This window comes from Saimiri boliviensis, chromosome 2, assembly GCF_048565385.1.
Source record: "Saimiri boliviensis isolate mSaiBol1 chromosome 2, mSaiBol1.pri, whole genome shotgun sequence".
Taxonomy (NCBI): Eukaryota; Metazoa; Chordata; class Mammalia; order Primates; family Cebidae; genus Saimiri; species Saimiri boliviensis.
In genome coordinates, this window is record NC_133450.1 from 3247952 (window position 1) to 3267527 (window position 19576).

The following is a 19576-nucleotide window of genomic DNA, read 5'->3' on the forward strand; positions in this document are numbered from 1 at the left end:
GTGGCACATGCCTGTAATTCCAGCTACTCCAGAGGCTGAGACAGGAGAATCACTTGAACCCAGGAGGCGAAGGTTGCAGTGAGCCAGGATTGTGCCACTGCACTCCAGCCTAGGAGACATAGTGAGATTCTGTCTCAAAAAAAAAAAAAAGAAAAAACATGGGTTATTTAGATTACCTACAATAATGATCATATGTTTCTGTTGCTGAGGCTGGAATGTGGTGGCAGTCATGGCTCACTGAAGCCTTGACTTCCCAGGGTCAAGTGATACTCCAGTTTAGCCTCTTGAGTATCTGAGACCACAGACACGTGCCATCACATCCAGCTAATTTTTTTTTTCTCTCACAGAGATAGGACCTCACTACGTTGCCCAGGCTCGTCTGAAGCTCCTGAGCTCAAGCTATCCATCCAACTCAGCCTCCCAAAGTGCTGAGATTATAGGCATGAAGCACTGTACCCAGCCCATATGTTTCTTTTCCTTTTTCTTTTCTTTTTTTTTTTGAGATGGAGTCTCGCTCTGTTGCCTAGACTGGAGTGCAGTGTCACTGTCTCTGCTCACTGCACCCTCCACTGCTCAAGTTCAAGTGATTCTCCTGCCTCAGCCTCCCAAGTAGCTGGGACTACAGGCAGATGCCACCACACCTGGGTAATTTTTTGTATTTTTAGTAGAGACAGGGTTTCACCATGTTAGCCAGGATGGTCTTGATCTCCTGATCTTGTGATCTTCTCGCCTTGGCCTCCCCAAGTGTTGAGATTACAGGCGTAAGCCACCATGCCTGGCCCCATATGTATCTTTTATAATGAAAAATAACATTTTGTGAAAAGTGCTATGTGTTTTTTACACATTTTAAGATTATACTAATAAATGCTGAGATCTCAGTTTTTAATATTATTGCAAATCTGGCCTTTTTATAAACCAAAAGATTTTTTTTTTTTTGAGATGGAGTTTCGCTCTTGTTACCCAGGCTGGAGTGCAATGGCATGATCTCGGCTCACCGCAACCTCCGCCTCCCGGGTTCAGGCAATTCTCCTGCCTCAGCCTCCTGAGTAGCTGGGATTACAGGCACGTGCCACCATGCCCAGCTAATTTTTTGTATTTTAAGTAGAGACGGGGTTTCACCATGTCGACCAGATTGGTCTCGATCTCTCGACCTTGTGATCCACCCGCCTCGGCCTCCCAAAGTGCTGGGATTACAGGCTTGAGCCACCGCGCCTGGCCCTTTTTTTTTTTTTTTTTTTTGAGACGGAGTTTCGCTCTTGTTACCCAGGCTGGAGTGCAATGGCGCGATCTCGGCTCACTGCAACCTCCGCCTCCTGGGTTCAGGCAATTCTCCTGCCTCAGCCTCCTGAGTAGCTGGGATTACAGGCACACGCCACCATGCCCAGCTAATTTTTTGTATTTTTAGTAGAGACGGGGTTTCACCTTGTTGACCAGGATGGTCTCGATCTCTCAACCTCGTGATCCACCTGTCTCGGCCTCCCAAAGTGCTGGGATTACAGGCCTTTTTTTTTTTTTTTTAGATGGAGTTTCACCGTGTTGGTCAGGCTGGTCTTGAACTCCTGACCTCAGGTGAGCTGCCCTCCTTGGCCTCCAAAGTGCTTGGATTACAGGTGTGAGCCACCACACCTGGCCAAACCAAAAGATTTATAAGTAAAACCTAAGCCTTTAGGGATGTGATGGTGATGACCCTTTGGTAGAGCTCAGGAATCCCTCAGCTTCCTTTGTGGCTCTTGGTGTTTTACTTAACATTTCTGAGTCTGTTTTATTTTATTTCCTTAAGGAGTTTTTTTGGAGATCTGCTTAATTAAGTAAAATCCCTTGTATTGCTGGGTGCAGTGGCTCATGCCTGTAATCCTAGCACTTTGGGAGGCTGAGGTGGGTGGATCACCTGAGGTCAGGAGTTCAAGACCAGCCTGGCCATCATGGTGAAACCCAATCTTTAAGAAAAAAAAAAATCCCATGTATTTACAAAATGCTAAATCAATAGTGGTAAGTATTCTTTCTGTCTGTGATAGAGGAAACATTTTTCTTTTTCAGATAAGAATAGGAAGAACCCCAGGTACGGTGACTCACGCCTGTAATCCCAGCACGTTGGGAGGCCAAGGTGGGCAATCACAAGGTCACGAGTTCGAGACCAGCCTGACCATCATGATAAAACCCCATGTGCAGTAAAAATACAAAAATTAGCAGAGTGTGGTGGCGCACGTCTGTAATCCTAGCTGCTCGGGAGGCTGAGGCAGGAGAATTGCTTGAACCCGGGAGGCGAAGGTTGTGATGAGCCAAGATTGTGCCACTGCATTCCAGCCTGGGCGACAGAGGGAGATTTAGTCTCAGAAAAAAGAAGCATAGGAAGAAAAATGAGGAGTCTGATTTTGTAGCATTGAAATAAAAGATTCGAAGACAGCCTAAGAATTCTAACAGTTACCATGCATGAGTAATGTGTATAGAAGAGTAGTCAGGCTACCTTAGCTCATTTTTACTGTTAAGACTTTTTGCATCATTTATTGGTTCATTGGTTTATTTCTTCTCTCTAGGTTACACATTACCTTTAGGTGCACTGGTGGTGGCGGTCTGCTTCTGCTGCTGCTTTTCAGATAAAACATTAAAAGGACATCTGATGATATAAAAATGACTTGCAAATGAGTGCAAAGAATGACAGTCTGTATTATCTTCCATATCTTATTTAAGCAGCCTTTATGAACAAAATTAATCATTTCACTGTTTATCTCTGGTTCCCTATCAGGGTGCTCCTCCCCCCAGAACATTTGCCAATATCTAGAAGCTTCTTTAGTTGTCATGACTGTGGGAGTTGGTACTGGCATCTAGTGGGTAGAGGCCAGGAATGCTGCTACACGTCTTCTAATGCAAAGGACAGCTCCCTACAGCAAATAATTATCTGGTCAAAATGTCAAGAGCGCCAGAGTTGAGAAAAAATGGTTTATCTCTGAAAAATTTTGTAGTTCGGAACAGTTTGAAGTTTTCACTCTAAAGTTAAAGATAGGCAGCCGGGCGCGGTGGCTCAAGCCTGTAATCCCAGCACTTTGGGAGGCTGAGGCGGGTGGATCACGAGGTCAAGAGATCGAGACCATCCTGGTCAACATGGTGAAACCCCGTCTCTACTAAAAATACAAAAAACTAGCTGGGCGTGGTGGCGCGTGCCTGTAATCCCAGCTCCTTAGGAGGCTGAGGCAGGAGAATTGCCTGAGCCCAGGAGGCGGAGGTTGCGGTGAGCCGAGATCGCGCCATTGCACTCCAGCCTGGGTAACAAGAGCGAAACTCCATCTCAAAAAAAAAAAAAAAAAAGATAGGTATTTGTTCAACACATTTAGTGTTTTTGAAAATATTGGCTGGGTGTGGTGGCTCACACCTGTAATCCCAGCACTGTGGGAGGCTGAGGTGGGTAGATCATGAGGGCAGGAGTTTGAGACCAGCCTGGCCAATATGGTGAAACCTCGTCTCTACTAAAAACACAAAAAATTAGCTGGATATAGTGGCATGTGTTGTAGTCCCAGCTACTTGGGAGGCTGAGGCAGGAGAATTGCTTGAACCTGGGAGGTGGAGGTTGCAGTGAGCCGATATCTCACCACTGTGCTCCAGTCTGGGTGACAGAGCAAGACTCCGTCTCAAAAAAAAAAAAAAAAAAAAGAAAATACATGTCACCAAATACTGATTTCAGTGATTGACCTCCATACTGAAAAGCTCTAGTCTAAAACCAATTGTTTTATAGCATAACCATCATAGAGGATAAAATGAGCCATTTCCACAGCCTTTGCAGGGGTTTTCAGAGATGGAGGGATTTCATTTAGCTTTTTAAAAATTATTATTTTTATGTATGTATGTATTTTAATTTTTTTTTTTTTTTTTTTTTTTTTTTTTTTTTTTTTTTTTTTTTTTTTTTGAGACGGAGTTTCACTCTTGTTACCCAGGCTGGAGTGCAATGGCGCGATCTCGGCTCACCGCAACCTCCGCCTCCTGGGTTCAGGCAATTCTCCTGCCTCAGCCTCCTGAGTAGCTGGGATTACAGGCACGTGCCACCATGCCCAGCTAATTTTTTGTATTTTTAGTAGAGACGGGGTTTCACCATGTTGACCAGGATGGTCTCGATCTCTCGACCTCGTGATCCACCCGCCTCAGCCTCCCAAAGTGCTGGGATTACAGGCTTGAGCCACCGCGCCCGGCTGTATTTTAATTTTTTTGAGATGGAGTCTTACTGTCTCACCTGGGCTGGAGTGCAGTGGTGCGATCTTGGCTCACTGCAACTTCTACCTCCCAGGTTCAAGTGAATCTCCTGCCTCAGCCTCTTGAGTAGCTGGGATTACAGGTGTCCGCCACTACGCCCAGCTAATTTTTTGTGTATTTAGTAGAGGTGGTGTTTCACCGTGTTGGCCAGTCTGGTCTCAAACTCCTGACCTCGTGATTTGCCCACCTTGGCCTTTCATAGTGCTGGGATTATAGGCGTGAGCCACTGTGCCCAGCCTATGTATGTATGTATGTATGTATGTATTTTTTTTTTTTTTTTTTTTTTGAGACAGAGTCTTGCTCTGTCGCCAGGCACCAGGTTGGAGTGCAGTGGTGTGATCTCAGCTCACTGCAACCTCTGCCTCCCGGGTTCAAGCAATTCTCCTGCCTTAGCCTCCCAAGGAGCTGGGACTACAGGTGGGTGCCACCATGCCCAGCTAGTTTTTGTATTTTTTCGGTAGAGATGGGGTTTCACCATGTTGGCCAGAATGGTCTCGATCTCTTGACCTCGTGATCCACCTGCCTCGGCCTCCCAAAGTGCTGGGATTACAGGCATGAGCCACTGCACCCGGCCTATTTATTTTTAATAGAGACAGGGTCTTGTTATGTTGTCCAGGCTGGTCTTGAATTCCTGGCCTCAAGGGATCCTCCCACCTTGCCCTCCCAAAGGATTAGAATTACAGCCATGAGCCACTGCACTCGAGATGGAGGTATTTTATATGACAGAACACTACTGAGCCTTGCCATGGTATGATAATGTGGTATCATTTTTATTTTTCTTTTTCAAGTGTTTCTCTTTTTAAAAATTATTTTTGTCAGGCATGGTAGCTTAAACCTATAATTCCAACACTTTGGGAGTCTGAGGCAGGAGGATCCATTGAGCACAGAAATTTGAGGTTACAAAGCTATAATTTTGCCACTGCAGTCCAGCCTGGGCAACAGAGTGAGACCCTGTCTCTATTAAAAACAAACAAAAAAGACTGGCTGGGTGCAGTGGTTCACACCTGTAATTGCAGCACTTTAGGAGGCCAAGGTGGATGGATCACAAAATCAGGAGTTTGAGACCAGCCTGGTAAACATAGTAAAACCCCATCTCTACTAAATATACAAAAATTAGCTGGAGACAGTGGCGCACACCTGTAGTGCCAGCTACTCAGGAGGCAGAGGCAGGATAATCACTTGAACCTGGGAGGTGGAGGTTGCAGTAAGCCGAGATCGTGCCACTGCACTCCAGCCTGGGCAACAGAGTGAGACTCCATCTCAAAAAAAAAAAAAAAAAAAAGACAAGACACATAATAATTGTACATAATTTATATATTTGCACATAATTATAATTGTACATATTGTAATGTTTCAGTACATGTGTACCTCCAAATGTTTCTAAGTGTTGCTATGAAGTGTCTCTGTTCCCTTTTTAATCACCACACAGTGTTGATTATTATGTTTCAATTTGTCATGTTAATGTCAACTGAGAGGAAATATTCGTAGATCATAATTAGAAATATAATCATTCAACAGTCATTTATTATCTGTTGGTATGTGCCACGTCCTTGTTTAGCAGGGTTGGAGCTCTCTAACCTTGAGGAATTGCCCTCTAGTTCTTTGAAAGCAGTTCTTAACTAGAGAGTACCTGTCAAGGAGGAGGATTGTAATGTGCAATGAGGACAGGGAGTCGAGCTTCTGAATTCTTAGTATACATTGGAGGGTTCATAATATGTTTTCTGAGAGATGGAATCAACCTCAATGCCCATCAGCAGTGGATTGCCTAAAGAAAATGTGGTATAGGCTGGGCATGGTGGCTCACACCTATAATTCCAGCACTTTGGGAGGCTGAGGTGGGCGGATCGCCTGAGGTCAGGAGTTGGAGACCAGCCTGGCTAACATGGTGAAACCTCATCTCTACTAAAAATACAAAAATTAGCTGGCTGTGGTGTCATGTGCCTGTACTTCCAGCTGCTTGGGAGGCTGAGGCAGGAGAATCACTTGAACGTAGGAGGCGGAGGCTGTAGTGAGCTGAGGTTGTGCCATTGCACTCCAGCCTGGATGACAAGAGTGAAACTCCATCTCAAAAAAAAAAAAGAAAAGAAAATGTGGTGTATATATACACCGTGGAATATGACACAGCCATAAAAAAGATCATAAGTTTTGGAGCAAGGATGATGGAGCTGGAGACCATTATACTAAGCAAACTAATGCAAGAACAGAAAACTAAATGCTGGCCAGGCATGCTGGCTAATGCTTGTGCTTGTAATCCAGGTACTTTGGGAAGCTGAGGTGGGTGAATCCTTTGAGGTCAGGAGTGCAAGACCAGCCTGGCCAACATGGTGAAACCCTGTCTCTACTAAAAAATACTAAAATTAGCTGGGCATGGTGGCATATACTTGTTATCCCAGCTACTTGGGAGGCTGAGGCAGGAGAGTTGCTTGAACACAAGAGGAAGAGGTTGCAGTGAGCCGAGATCACACCACTGTTCTACAGCCTGGGCAACAAGCAAGACTTCATCTCAAAAAAAAAAAAAACAAAAAACAAAAAACAAATGCCACACATTATCACTTATAAGTGGGATCTAAACATTAAGTACACATGGACCACAAAGAAGGGAACAGTAGACACCTGGGTCTACTTGAGTGTGAAGCGTAAATAAAAAAATAAAAATTCACATTTTCAAGTCCTCGCCTCCATCTGAATCAGAAACTCCAGAGGTGGGATCCAGTAATATGTATTTTAACATCTCTAAATCCATAGTCAACGTCGGACAACCAGTGATTCAGAAAATATGTAGGATGCTGTTGTTGATCAAGGAACCATCTAGAAGTGAATTTAGACATTCAGGTACACTTCAGGAAGGGAAGTCTTGAATTTACAGATTGGCTCAGAACTAGGTATTAACCGGTCTGAACTGGATGAAAGCTCCGGGAATCATTTGGTTCTGGACTAGAACTGAGCTGTTCTCTGGAGGAGGAGCAGCAAGGCAGACTTCTCAAAAGACTAGCATTTTTCATGGTTTCTCTCATCTGAAGAAAGAGCAGAGCCCCTTGAGATATGGAAATGGAACCAGTATATCTGCATGGTTGAAAAGAGGGCATTGAGACATCTGATGTCCACTGCAGATGGCATTCCCTAGAAAGATGCTTGGCTTCCAAGGGAGTATTGAATGAAACAAGACACAGGCTGTTCTGATTCAGCCAGGAAAACCTGCTAATTTTGACAAGGCCATTCCATAGGGAAAGTCATGTTACTCCAGTGTCAGTTGCCCTAAGAATCTGGACGTGGGAGTTACCAGATTTTACCCCCTGGATTCTGCTGGGCAGCTGAGCCAAGCCCAGTTCTAACTGGAACTAGAACTGGGCACTGCAGTGAGGACATCCAGATTACAGGCAGCTATTTAAGACTTCATTCTTTGTAGGTTTGCAAATAGTCTCTTATGTACAATAAGCTGATCAACTTGTACCATTTTATGAGCATATATAGGTTTGTTACTGAGTTTATCTGAGGGCCTTTTTGGATTTGAAAGTATTAATCTAGGCCGGCCATGGTTGCTCACACATGTAATCCCAGCACTTTAGGAGGTGAGGCGGGAGGATCAGTTGAGGAGTTCGAGACCAGCCTGGGCAACAAAGGGAGACCCTGCCTCTACAAAAAATGTTTACAGGTGGGGCTCAGTGGCTCACGCCTGTAATCCCAGCACTTTGGGAGGCCGAGGCAGGCAGATCACCTGAGGTTGGGTGTTCAAGACCAGCCTGACCAACATGGAGAAACCCCATCTCTACTAAAAATACAAAATTAGCCAGGCATGGTGTTGCATACCTTTTATCCCAGCTATTTGGGAGGTTGGGGCAAGAGAATCGCTTGAACCTGGGAGGTAGAAGTTACAGTGAGCTGAGATCGCACCATTGCAGTCCAGCCCGGGCAACAAGAGCGAAACTCCATCTCAAAAAAATTTTTTTCATTAGCCGGGCATGATAGTATGTTCCTGTAGTCTCAGCTAGCTGGGAGGCTGAGGTGGGAGGATCATATGAGCCTGGAAGGTTGAGGCTGCAGTGAGCCATGATTATGCCTCTGCAGTACTCCAGCCTGGGTGACAGAGCGAGATTATGTCTCAAAAAATTTTAAAAAGAAAAAAGGATGGGTCTAGCAGGTTTGAAATGGCTAAGATGATTGACCTTGCCTAATTGTACATTCCTGACCAGCTGCATCCCTTTAAAAGGGAGTCATGGAGGTGTGGGTCAAGGAGACATTCAGGAAGAGTCCTGGTTTCTTAAGTATGTGACTCAGACTCAGGATTGATTCAGTTACCTAGGGCACAGGGTCGGGTCTCAGCCTTCGGAAGAACTCGGGGGTTAGATTTGGTGCAGATCAGCATCAAGTCTAATCTGCAGGCCAGGGCCAGATTAGCAGCAAGTCTGACATGCCACATCCTAGAATTGTGGACTAGAAGTGAACAAGTCACTTCTGTCAGATTCATTTGGGGCTTTGAGACTGAGGCAAAATTGAGTGTGAGGGGTGTGAATATGTTGTGGGGGGGATATGTGAACATGAACGTGTTACTGGGGAATAGAGATGGAAGCAGTTGTCATGTAGCTTTGGTTGGATGGAGTGGAGGGAACAGAGCCAGGAAGAAAGAGGCTAGTTACTATGTTTTCAGAGCTACTAACCATTCTCATCTGTCCTGGATTGATTTTTTTGCCGGTGACTGTCTTAAAGTTTAGCACTCGGGACTAAAGATAGTATCAAGAAGAAGTCTGATAGGACTTCGTGCTTTCGACACTGTGCTTCAGTAATGGGCTCCAAATTCACAATAATTTTTGGCAGTCTTAGCAAGTTGTTGATTCATAGATTCAAGTCAACTAAGATCCCTAATTCTTATGTACTCCTGTTAAGTTTCATCTGGTGCTTCTAAAATTGATTTACTTGCACTTTTCCTTAAATTTCATTTTGTTAGATTTAATGTGCACTACCATTTGTTGAGTCTTTATGTCCCAGGAACTTTACAAATATTACTTTCTCCTGTCTTACAATTTCGTCTAGTATTACCCCCATTTTATAGATATCAAAATTAAGGTCCAGAGAAGTTAAGTAACTTGCCTGGATTCTAAACAGTAAGTGACAGAATCTGGTACACAAACCTTTGGCTACCTGACTGCAAATCCTGTTGGTTTTGAGTACCATTCTAGCCCGTTCCAACCAGTTTTGATCTTAGCTAAAGGCCTTCCTTCTCTATGGTCAACATGACCCAATGACCTTGTCTAAATCTTTTATGGGCCCATATCTAGTTTGCCAGTGACTCTTAAAGTTTAGCACTCAGAACTGAAGACAGCCTAGGTGCTTTTCGACTTACTCTGAGGTTATGTCCCAATAAACCCATCGTAAGTTCAAAATATAGTAAGTCGAAAATGCATTTAATATACCTAACCTACTGAGCATAGCTTATCCTATGATGTTCAGCTCATTTCTGAGCCTTAAACATGCTCAGAGGACTTACATTAGCCTAGAATTAAGCAAGATCATTTAACACAAAGCTGATTTTATAATTAAGTGTTGAGTATCTCATGTAATTTATTGAATAGTGAAAGTGAAAAACAAAATGGTTGTAGGGGTGTCAAAGTATAGTTTCTACTGAATGCTTATCACTTTTGCACCATTGTAAAGTTAAAAAAATTTTTTTTTTTGAGATGGAGTCTTACTCTGTTACCCAGGCTGGAGTGCAGTGGTACAATCTGAGCTCATTGCAATCTCCACCTCCCAGGCAAGTTCCAGCAATTATTCTGCCTCAGCTTCCCATGTAGCTGGGACTATAGGCATGCACCACCATACCCAGCTAATTTTTGTAGTTTTAGTAGAGACAGTTTCACCATGTTGGTCAGGCTGGTCTCAAACTCATGACCTCAAGTGATCTGCCCACCTTGGCCTCCCAAAGTGCTGAGATTACAGGTATGAGCCACCATGCCTGGCTAAATTCAAAAAATTATGTCAGACCATCATAAATTGGGGACCGTCTGTATTAGAGATGAGGTCTGATAAGCCTCCTTGTTTCTGATGCTGTGCCTTTATATTGTGCTCATTGCCATTAAGGGGACTGGGCCAGAGACAGATGCTGAGTAAATTAATGGAAAGAGCATGGGGTGACCAGCCTGGCCAACATAGCGAAACCCCCTTTCTACTAAGAATAGAAAAATTAGCTGGGCTTGGTGACACGCGCCTGTAGTCCCAGCTACTCAGGAGGCAGAGGCAGGAGAATTGCTTGAACCCACGCAGGAGGCAGAGGTTGCAGTTAGCCGAGATCATGCCCCTGCACTCCAGTGTGGGTGACAGAGAGAGACTGCATTTCAAAAACAAAGAGCATGGGCTTTAGAGTTAGATTTCGTTTTGCAATCTCGGTTGTACCATGGGAAGTAGTGTGACTTGGTAAAATCTTTAACTTCCCTTGGCCTTTATTTCCTCATATTTAATATGTCTTAATAGCCCTGGGCAGGGTGGTTGGTGCATGCCTGTAGTACCAGCTACTCTGGAGGCTTGAGGCAGGAGGATCCCTTGATCCCAGGAGTTTGAGGTGAGCCTGTGCAACAGTGAGATTTTGTCTCTGAAAAAAATTTTTAAAATCTTAATATCTACAAATGGGCCTGTTGGAAATGTTGAATAAAACGGATGTGAAGTACTTGCCCAGCACACTGTAAGCACTCAGTAAACATTGGCCTGTTTCCGTCCTTCCAGGCCATTCCTTTAAAATCTTGATTTTTGACCAGGCATCATCGCTCATGTCTGTAATCCCAACACTTTGGGAGGCCAAGGCAGGAAGACTGCTTGAGCCTAGTTCAAGAGCAGCCTGGGCAATACAGTGACAGCCTGTCTCAACAAGAAAGAAAGAATGTAAAAAAAAAAAAAAAAAAAGAAAAAAGAAAAAAGGCCGGGCGCAGTGGCTCAAGCCTGTAATCCCAGCACTTTGGGAGGCTGAGGCAGGTGGATCACAAGGTCAAGAGATCGAGACCATCATGGTCAACATAGTGAAACCCTGTCTCTACTAAAAATGCAAAAAGATTAGCTGGGCATGGTGGCGCGTGCCTATAATCCCAGCTACCTGGGAGGCTGAGGCAGGAGAATTGCCTGAACCCGGGAGGGGGAGGTTGCGGTGAGCCGAGATCGCACCATTGCACTCCAGCCTTGGTAACAAGAGTGAAACTCCGTCTCAAAAAAAAAAAAAAAAAAAAAAAGAAAAGAAACAAAAACTTTTTCTTTTTTAAAAAATTTATTAAATTTTCTTTTAATTCAGTCTCCATAGAGACTGTCAGAAGTCACCAATACCAACTATATTGAAAGTCGTCACAGCAGGGTATTGGGAAAAGTTTTCAATTAGCAATCACACCTCGGATAAACCTCATTGGCTATGATACTGCCATTTCGCAAAGCTAAAAAAAGAAAAATAAATCTTTTTTTTTTTTTTAATGTCCTTTAAAATTGACTCCACCTTTCTAGTTGCTAATGTCCCACTTCACCCCCGCCATGGAGCCTTGCCCTGTTGCCCAGGCTGGAATGCAGTGGCACCGTCTTGGCTCACTGCAACCTCTGCCTCCCGGATTCAAGCAATTCTCTTTTCTCAGCCTCCCAAGTAGCTGGGACTACAGGCACATGCCACCACACCTGGCTAATTTTTTGTGTTTTTTTAGTAGAGACCGGGTTTCACCGTGTTACCTGGGCTGGTGGTGAACTCCTGAGCTCAGGCAATCTACCTGCCTCGGCCTCCTAAAGCGCTGGGATTACAGGTGTGAGCCACCATGCCCAGCTGAATTTTTTATATTTTTAGTAGAGACGGGGTTTCACCTTGTTAGCCAGGATGGTCTAGATCTCCTGACCTCCTGATCTGCCTGCCTCAGCCTTCCCAAAGTGCTGGGATTGTAGGTGTGAGCCACTGGCCGACTTCTAATGGTTTTTGTTTGTTTGTTTGTTTGTTTTTGAGACGGAGTTTCACTCTTGGTACCCAAGCTGGAGTGCAATGGCGTGATCTCGGCTCACCGCAACCTCCGCCTCCTGGGTTCAAGCAATTCTCCTGCTTCAGCCTCCCGAGTAGCTTGGACCACAGGTGTGCACCACCATGCCCAGCTAATTTTTGTATTTTTAGTAGAAACGGGGTTTCACCATGTTGACCAGAATGGTCTCGATCTCTTGACCTCGTGATCCACCCTCCTCGGAGTCCCAAAGTGCTGGGATTAAAGGCGTGAGCCACCGCGCCCGGCCTCTACTGGTTTTTTAAGGCTGTGTTTGGGTGTGATTGTTTGCCAGTAGGGCTATCATCTGCCCCCTTGTGGCAGCACACTTGGTTACAGAAAGTAGTGGTTAAGAAGTACGGTTGGCCCTCTATATGTTTGGATCCCGCATCCATGGATTCAGCCAAATACAGATAAAAAATATTCAGGGAAAAAAACTAATAAAAATAGCAATACAGATCGGGCGCAGTAGCTCACGCCTGTAAACCCAGCACTTTGGGAGGCCGAGGCCGGTGGATTGTGAGGTCAAGAGATCAAGAACATCCTGGCCGACATGGTGAAACCCAGTCACTACTAAAAATACAAAAATTATCTGGGTGCGACACCTGCCTATAATCCCAGCTACTTGGGAGGCTCAGACAGGGGAATCGCTTGAACCCAGGAGGCAGAGATTGCAGTGACCCGAGATAACGCCACTGCACTCCAGCCTGGCAACAGACCGAGACTTCATCTCAAAAAATAAATAAACAAGTAAAGTATATGGGAGCTGATTGCAGTGTCTTCAGCCTTAGCAACAGAGTGAGACTCTCAAAAAATAAATAAATAGGCGGGGCGCAGTGGCTCATGCCTGTAATCCTAGCACTTTGGGAGGCCGAGATGGGTGGATCACCTGACGTCAGGAGTTCAAGACCAGCCTGGCCATCATGGTGAAACCTCATCTTTTAAAAAAGAAAGAAAGAAATAGACTGGGCATAGTGGTTCATGCCTGTAATCCCAGCACTTTGAGAAGTTGAGGCAGGCAGATCATGAGGTCGGGAGATCGAGACCATCCTGGCCAACATTAGGAAACCCTATCTTTACTAAAATACAAAAATTAGCAGGGCATGGTGGTGCATGCCTGTAATCACAGCTACTTGGGAGGCTGAGGAAGGAGAACCGCTTGTACCTAGGAAGTGGAAGATACAGTGAGCCAAGATGGTGCCACTACACTCCAGCCTGACGACAGAGCAAGACTCTATCTCAAACAAACAAACAAATAAATAAAGTATATGGGAGCTGATTGCAGTGTCTCGAGCCTGCAATCCCACCCACTTGGGAGGCTGAGGTGGGAGGATTGCTTGAGCCCAGGAGTTAGAGGCTGCAGTGAGCTTCCATTGGGCCACTACACTCTAGCCTGGTGACAAAGCAAGACCCTGTCTCTTAAAAAAGTATGTGGAAGAATGTGCATAGATTGTATGCAAATACTATGCCATTTTATATGAAAGTTGGGCATCACAGATTTGGTATCTGAAGGCAGTCCTGGAACAAATTCCCCACGAATACCAAGGAATTATTGCATTCTGCAGATTTCTGTGCGATTATGGGTGAGATGCCTAACCTTTTTCTGCCTCAGTTTCATCATATGTAAAATGTGGTTAATAATAGTACTTGACATAAAAGATTATTGTGAGTATTAAATAAGTTGGCTGGGTGTGGTGGCTCATGCCTATAATCCCAGCACTTTGGGAGGCCAGGGCGGGTGGATCACCCGAGGTCAGGAGCTCGAGACCAGCCTGACCAACATGGAGAAACCCACAAAAAATACTTTGTATTTGTAAAAATACAAAATTAGACAGGCGTGGTGGTGCATGCCTGTAATCCTAGCTACCTGGGAGGCCGAGGCAAGAGAATCGCTTGAACCTGGGAGGCAGAGGTTGCGGTGAGCCAAGATCACACCATTGCATTCCATTGCATTCCAGCCTGGGCAACGGGTGAAACTCCATCTCAAAAAAAAAAAAAAGTTAATATATGTAAAGTTCTTGGAAAAGCGCCTGGCAGCTAGTGCTGTTTAGTTTTTGCTCCTATTAATATTGTAAACTACAGATAATAATGCCCATTTTGTTTATAAGAATTAAATGAAGTCGCTAGGTACAGTGGCTCACACTTGTAATCCCAGCACTTTGGGAGGCTGAGGCAGGTGGATCATCTTAGGTCAGGAATTCAAGACCAGCCTGGCCATCATGGTGAAACCCTGTCTCCACTAAAAATGCATAAAATAGGCCGGGCGCGGTGGCTCAAGCCTGTAATCCCAGCACTTTGGGAGGCCGAGGTGGGTGGATCAAGAGGTCAAGAGATCGAGACCATCCTGGTCAACACGGTGAAACTCCGTCTCTACTAAAAATACAAAAAAATCAGCTGGGCGTGGTGGCGCGTGCCTGTGATCCCAGCTACTCAGGAGGATGAGGCAGGAGAATTGCTTGAACCCAGGAGGCGGAGGTTGCGGTGAGCCGAGATCGCCTCGCGCTATTGCACTCCAGCCTGGGTAACAAGAGCGAAACTCAGTCTCAAAAAAAAAAAAAAAAGAACTCTATACCCAGTAGGGGCCAGGTGTGGTGGCTCATGCCTGTAATCCTAGCACTTTGAGAGGCCGAGGCAGGCAGATCACTTGAGGTCAGGTGTTTGACAACAGCCTAGCTAACATGGGGAAACCCAGTCTCTACTAAAAATACAAAAATCAGCCGGGTGTGGTGGTGCACACCTGTAATCCCAGCTACTTGAGAGGCTGAGACTGGAGAATTGCTTGAACTCTGGAGGCCGAGGTTGAGTCATTACACTTCAGCCTGGGTAACAGTGCGAGACTCTGTCTCAAAAAAAAGAGAACTCTATACCCAGTAAACATTAGCTGTTGTTAAGGTCTGGTGTTACTTAAAGCAGTGTAGTAAACTTTACACGATGCTTTCAAGGATAGCCAGTTATTTGATCCTATGAGACAGGCATAGGCAAGTTGTTTTCCTTTTTTGGATGAGAAAATGAATGGCACAGAAGAGTTTTTTTTTTTTTTTTTTTTTTTTGAGCCAGAGTCTTGCTCTGTCACCCAGGCTGGAGTGCGGTGGCACAGTCTCTGCTTACTGCAACCTCTGCCTCGCTGGTTCAAGCAATTCTGCCTCAGCCTCCCGAGTAGCTGGGATTATAGCTGCCTGCCACCATGCCTGGCTAATTTTTGTATTTTTAGTAGAGATGGTGTTTTACCATGTTGGCCAGATTGGTCTTGAACTCCTGACCTCATGATCCATCCCCCTCAAGCTCCCAAAGTGCTGGGATTACAAGCATGAGCCACTGCGCCCTGTCTTTTTTTTTTTTGAGACAGAATCTTGCTCTGTTGCCCAGGCTGGAGTGTAGTGGTGCCATCTCAGCCCACTGCAACCTCTGCCTCCCAGGTTTAAGCCATTCTGCTTCAGCCTCCTGAGTAGCTGGGACTACAGGTGCACGCTACCACATCCAGCTAATTTTTTTGTATTTTTAGTAGAGATGGGTGTCACCATTTGGCCAGGCTGATTTCAAACTCCTGACCTCAGGTAATCTACCCACCTTGGCCTCCCCAGAGTGCTGGAGTTACAGGCATGAGCCACCATGCTTGGACTGGCACAGGTGTTTTTTACTTTCCTGAGTCAGAATTCTGCTGTGGCAGAACTGGTCTTCAATGTAGGATCACTGGTGCTTCATCTAGAACTCGTATTCGTAACTGTCTCCTGACAACACTTAGTTATTGGCTATCAGACTTTTAAGGATCATGTGGTTACTTTCTTCTTGAAACCCTTTCAGTTTTTCACCTAGTATTTCTCATTGGTCTGGATAAAGTCCAGTGTAGTCATTTTATCATTTTAGGATGAAACTGTCAGCAAGAATTTATCAGGCTTTCTGCACCCACTCACCCTTTTTAAGGTAAATGTGATATCCGCTAAATGTCAAAGTTCATGAAATTTCCTGTTTCTTTTTTTTTTGAGACAGAGTCTTGCTGTGTCACTGAGGCTGGAGTGCAGGCGCACAATCTCAACTCCCTGCAACCTCCGCCTCCTGAGTTCAAGCAATTCTGTCTCTGTCTCCTGAGAAACTGAGACTACAGGCACATGCCACCATGCCCGGCTAATTTTTTGTATTTTTAGTAGAGACGGGGTTTCACCATGTTAGCCAGGATGTTCTCCATCTCCTGACCTCGTGATCCACCCACCTCGGCCTCCAAAAGTGTTGGGATTACAGGTAGGAGCCACTGTGCCCTGCCAAAGTTTCCTATTTCTTCTTTTTTAAATTTTTTTTTGAGATGGAGTCTTGCTCTTGCCAGACTGGAGTGCTGTGGCTCGATCTCGGCTCACTGCAACCTCCGCCTCCCTGGTTCAAGCAGTTCCCCTGCCTCAGCCTCCTGAGTAGCCAGGACGACAGGTGCATGCCACTATACCCAACTAATGTTTTGTATTTTAGTATAGATGGGATTTTACCATGTTGTCCAGGATCGTCTTAATCTCCTGACCTTGTGATCCGTCTGCCTCTGCCTCCCAAAGTGCTGGGATTACAGGCGTGAGCCACCACACCCTGTCTGAAGTTCCCTATCTTCATAAAATCATTATCACCATGACAATTTTGGGATCCGAGTGAAGAAAACAATCCATATTTTCTGTTATTGAGCAGTTTGAAGGGGTCTCCCAATAGCTGTATCATGTTCATTACTCTCTTTTATTCTTATTCAGACATTTTCTAGTGTGGTTTGTGGATTTCTCCAGGGAAATATCATTTTGGGATGTGCTGTCAGTCCACTTCCCCTCTTAAGGTTTGAATTACTTACTTTGGAATTAAAAAGACAAAAATAAATAATAAAAATAATAAAGATTTGAATTACATTTGCCCATTCATTGGTGTACTGTGTTCACAGTTCTACCATACTCAGATCTTATTTTTTTCAGACAGTCTTGCTTTGTCACCCAGGCTGGAGTGCAGTTGTCTGATCTTGACTCACTGCATCCTCCCCATCCTGGGCTCAAGCAATTCTCGTGCTTCAGCCTGCCGAGTAGCTGAGACCACAAGTGTGTGCCACCATACCCAGATAATTTTTGTATTTTTAGTAGAGACGGGGTTTCTCCATGTTGGCCAGGTTGGTCTCGAACTCCTGACCTCAGGTGATCCTGCCTACCTCAGCCTCCCAAAGTGCTGGGATTACAGATGTGAGCCAGCCATAAATTTACTTTATGCCTAGCCATAAATTTACTTTAAATTATTTTATTTTGTATATTCCATTATAGATGTCTGATGTTACGATATTTGCAGAAAATTAAGATATCTAATTTCCAGACAGTTTCTTCAGTGATTTAATATTCACCTCTTCCATTACTTTTCTTCTTGTGTTATTTTCCTGATGTTCTGTCCCAGTTTTATTTAGGACATTTTTGCCCTCCTCTATTTTATTTTATTTTAACTCTTTGGTAGAGATGGGTTCTCACTATGTTGCCTAGGCTGGTCTTGAACTCCTGGGAACAAGCATTCTACCCATCTCAGCCTCCCCAAGTGCTGGGATTACAAGTGTGAGCCACCATGCTCGGCCCTCTTCTATATTTTAGTTGTTAAGTTCTCATACTCTTATTGGCAAGTGTTCAAATATGTTCTAACTACTCTCTGTGCACAGCACTCTTCTAGCAGGCCAAGAGCCCATCACCATTGACACACTTACCAGAATGGTGTCATTGTGCTTTGTGTTGAGTATGCGGTTGTGGCATGGCATGCAGTTGAGTATGCCCTTGGCTCCTGCACCTCCCCAAGCTTATAGTTCAGTGGGAGCAGATACACAATAACATAAGCTTTGTAATACTATTTGCTCAGTGCTTGGCTGGAAAGCAGTAAAAATTTATAGGACGAAGTGGGATTTAGGCTGACCTGAAGGGTAAATAGGAATAAGCCAGGTTTGGGAGTAGAGGAAGGGAAAGAATGTTTTAGCGTGATCTGGAAAGCCAACTTCAGTTTGCTCACAGCCATTCACACTCCTCCTTTCTTTGGAGAAAAATGTGTTACCAAAGGACCTTCTCACCCTCTTCGTTTACCAATCTCTTTAGATTCTCCCTCCCCGCAGAAAGACTGCAGGATTCTTCTGGTTTTGTGGTTCACCCCCTCATTAGCTAAAATGAGTGGCAGTTGGCAAGCTTTCTTCAGGTTCTTGTGGAAAGTGTGACCAGCTGCCCCTGTTACCTCCCTCTGGGAACCTAGATGACTTTCCTCTCGTTGGTGGATGAGGAGCTTATTGGTTTTGTGTGTGTGTGTGTGTGTGTGTGTGTGTGTGTGTGTGTGTGTGTGTGTGTATTTTGTTTGTTGTTTTGCTTTCTGAGACAGGTTCTGCTCTGTCACCCAGACTGGAACACAGTGGCATCATCATGGCTTACTGCAGCCTTGACCTCCCAGGCTCAAGTGATCCTCCCCCTTCAGCCTCCTTCTAGGACCACTGCAGTACACCACCATGCCCAGCTAATTTATTTTCATACTTTGTGGAGATTGGATATCCTTATGTTGTCCAGGCTGGTTTCTTTTCTTTTTTTTTTTTTTTGCTTGTTTCAAACTACTGGGCTCAAATGATCCTCCGTCCTTGGCCTCGCAAAGTGTTGGGATTATGGGCGTGAGCGCCCACACCTGGCCAGAAGCTTCTTGTTTACTTGGCAGATTTTGTTTTTTCCTCTGTTTCTCTTCTGTGTTATATTCCTCTGCCTCTCAACCTCTTAATATAAATTTTCTCCTATGACAATTTAGAATTGTTTACTTCCTTGTTTAATTATTTCCTCTGTTGTCTCTGGGAATTCTGCATTGTCTCTGATAACTCTGGCAAGTGGTTTTTAAACCTGAGAGGGGAGATGCCAGCCTGTGTTTAGTAAGTATGCTATTGGCAAATGTCTCCAGCAGGCAAGTGACTGTGGCACACTCCTGCAGGGCACTGAAGCATCCCCATCTAGGGCTAGCAGTTCGTAAAAGCAGCTGCCATCCTTTACCCCTGTGTGGAGCTCCCTAACTCATTTTTTTTTTTTTGGCCTGGAAATGAAGATTACCAACAAACTTATTGTTTGGTGGCATAGTTTCAAAAATATATTCAGAAATTCCTGTTTTGTATATTTTAGTTAAAGGCTATATAAAATGAATACATTTTATTTTTTGAGTAGATAATATAGTCATATGATTTGAACTTAAAAAGATACAGAAAGGAATATGGAAAATATTAATCTTCTCACCATGTCTTCCAGCTTAGTTCTCCTCTGAGACAGCTGATGCTACCAGTTTCTTGTGTATCCTTCAAGAGTAATTTTATGCAGAGATCAACAAAAATGATATATATTACATATTAAGGTGAATGATGG

At 44.5% G+C, this 19576-nt stretch overlaps 1 protein-coding gene and 1 non-coding gene across 2 annotated transcripts in view; one reads left to right on the forward strand and one right to left on the reverse strand.

The window, feature by feature from the left end:
* PTPN9 (protein tyrosine phosphatase non-receptor type 9) overlaps positions 1-19576 on the forward strand; it is a 98557-nt gene that overhangs the window by 10964 nt on the left and 68017 nt on the right. The gene's annotated exons all lie outside the window — the stretch shown is intronic.
* LOC120364050 (U4 spliceosomal RNA) lies at positions 11507-11644 on the reverse strand. Its single transcript, XR_005579408.1, has one exon. It is a non-coding gene; the product is annotated as a U4 spliceosomal RNA (small nuclear RNA).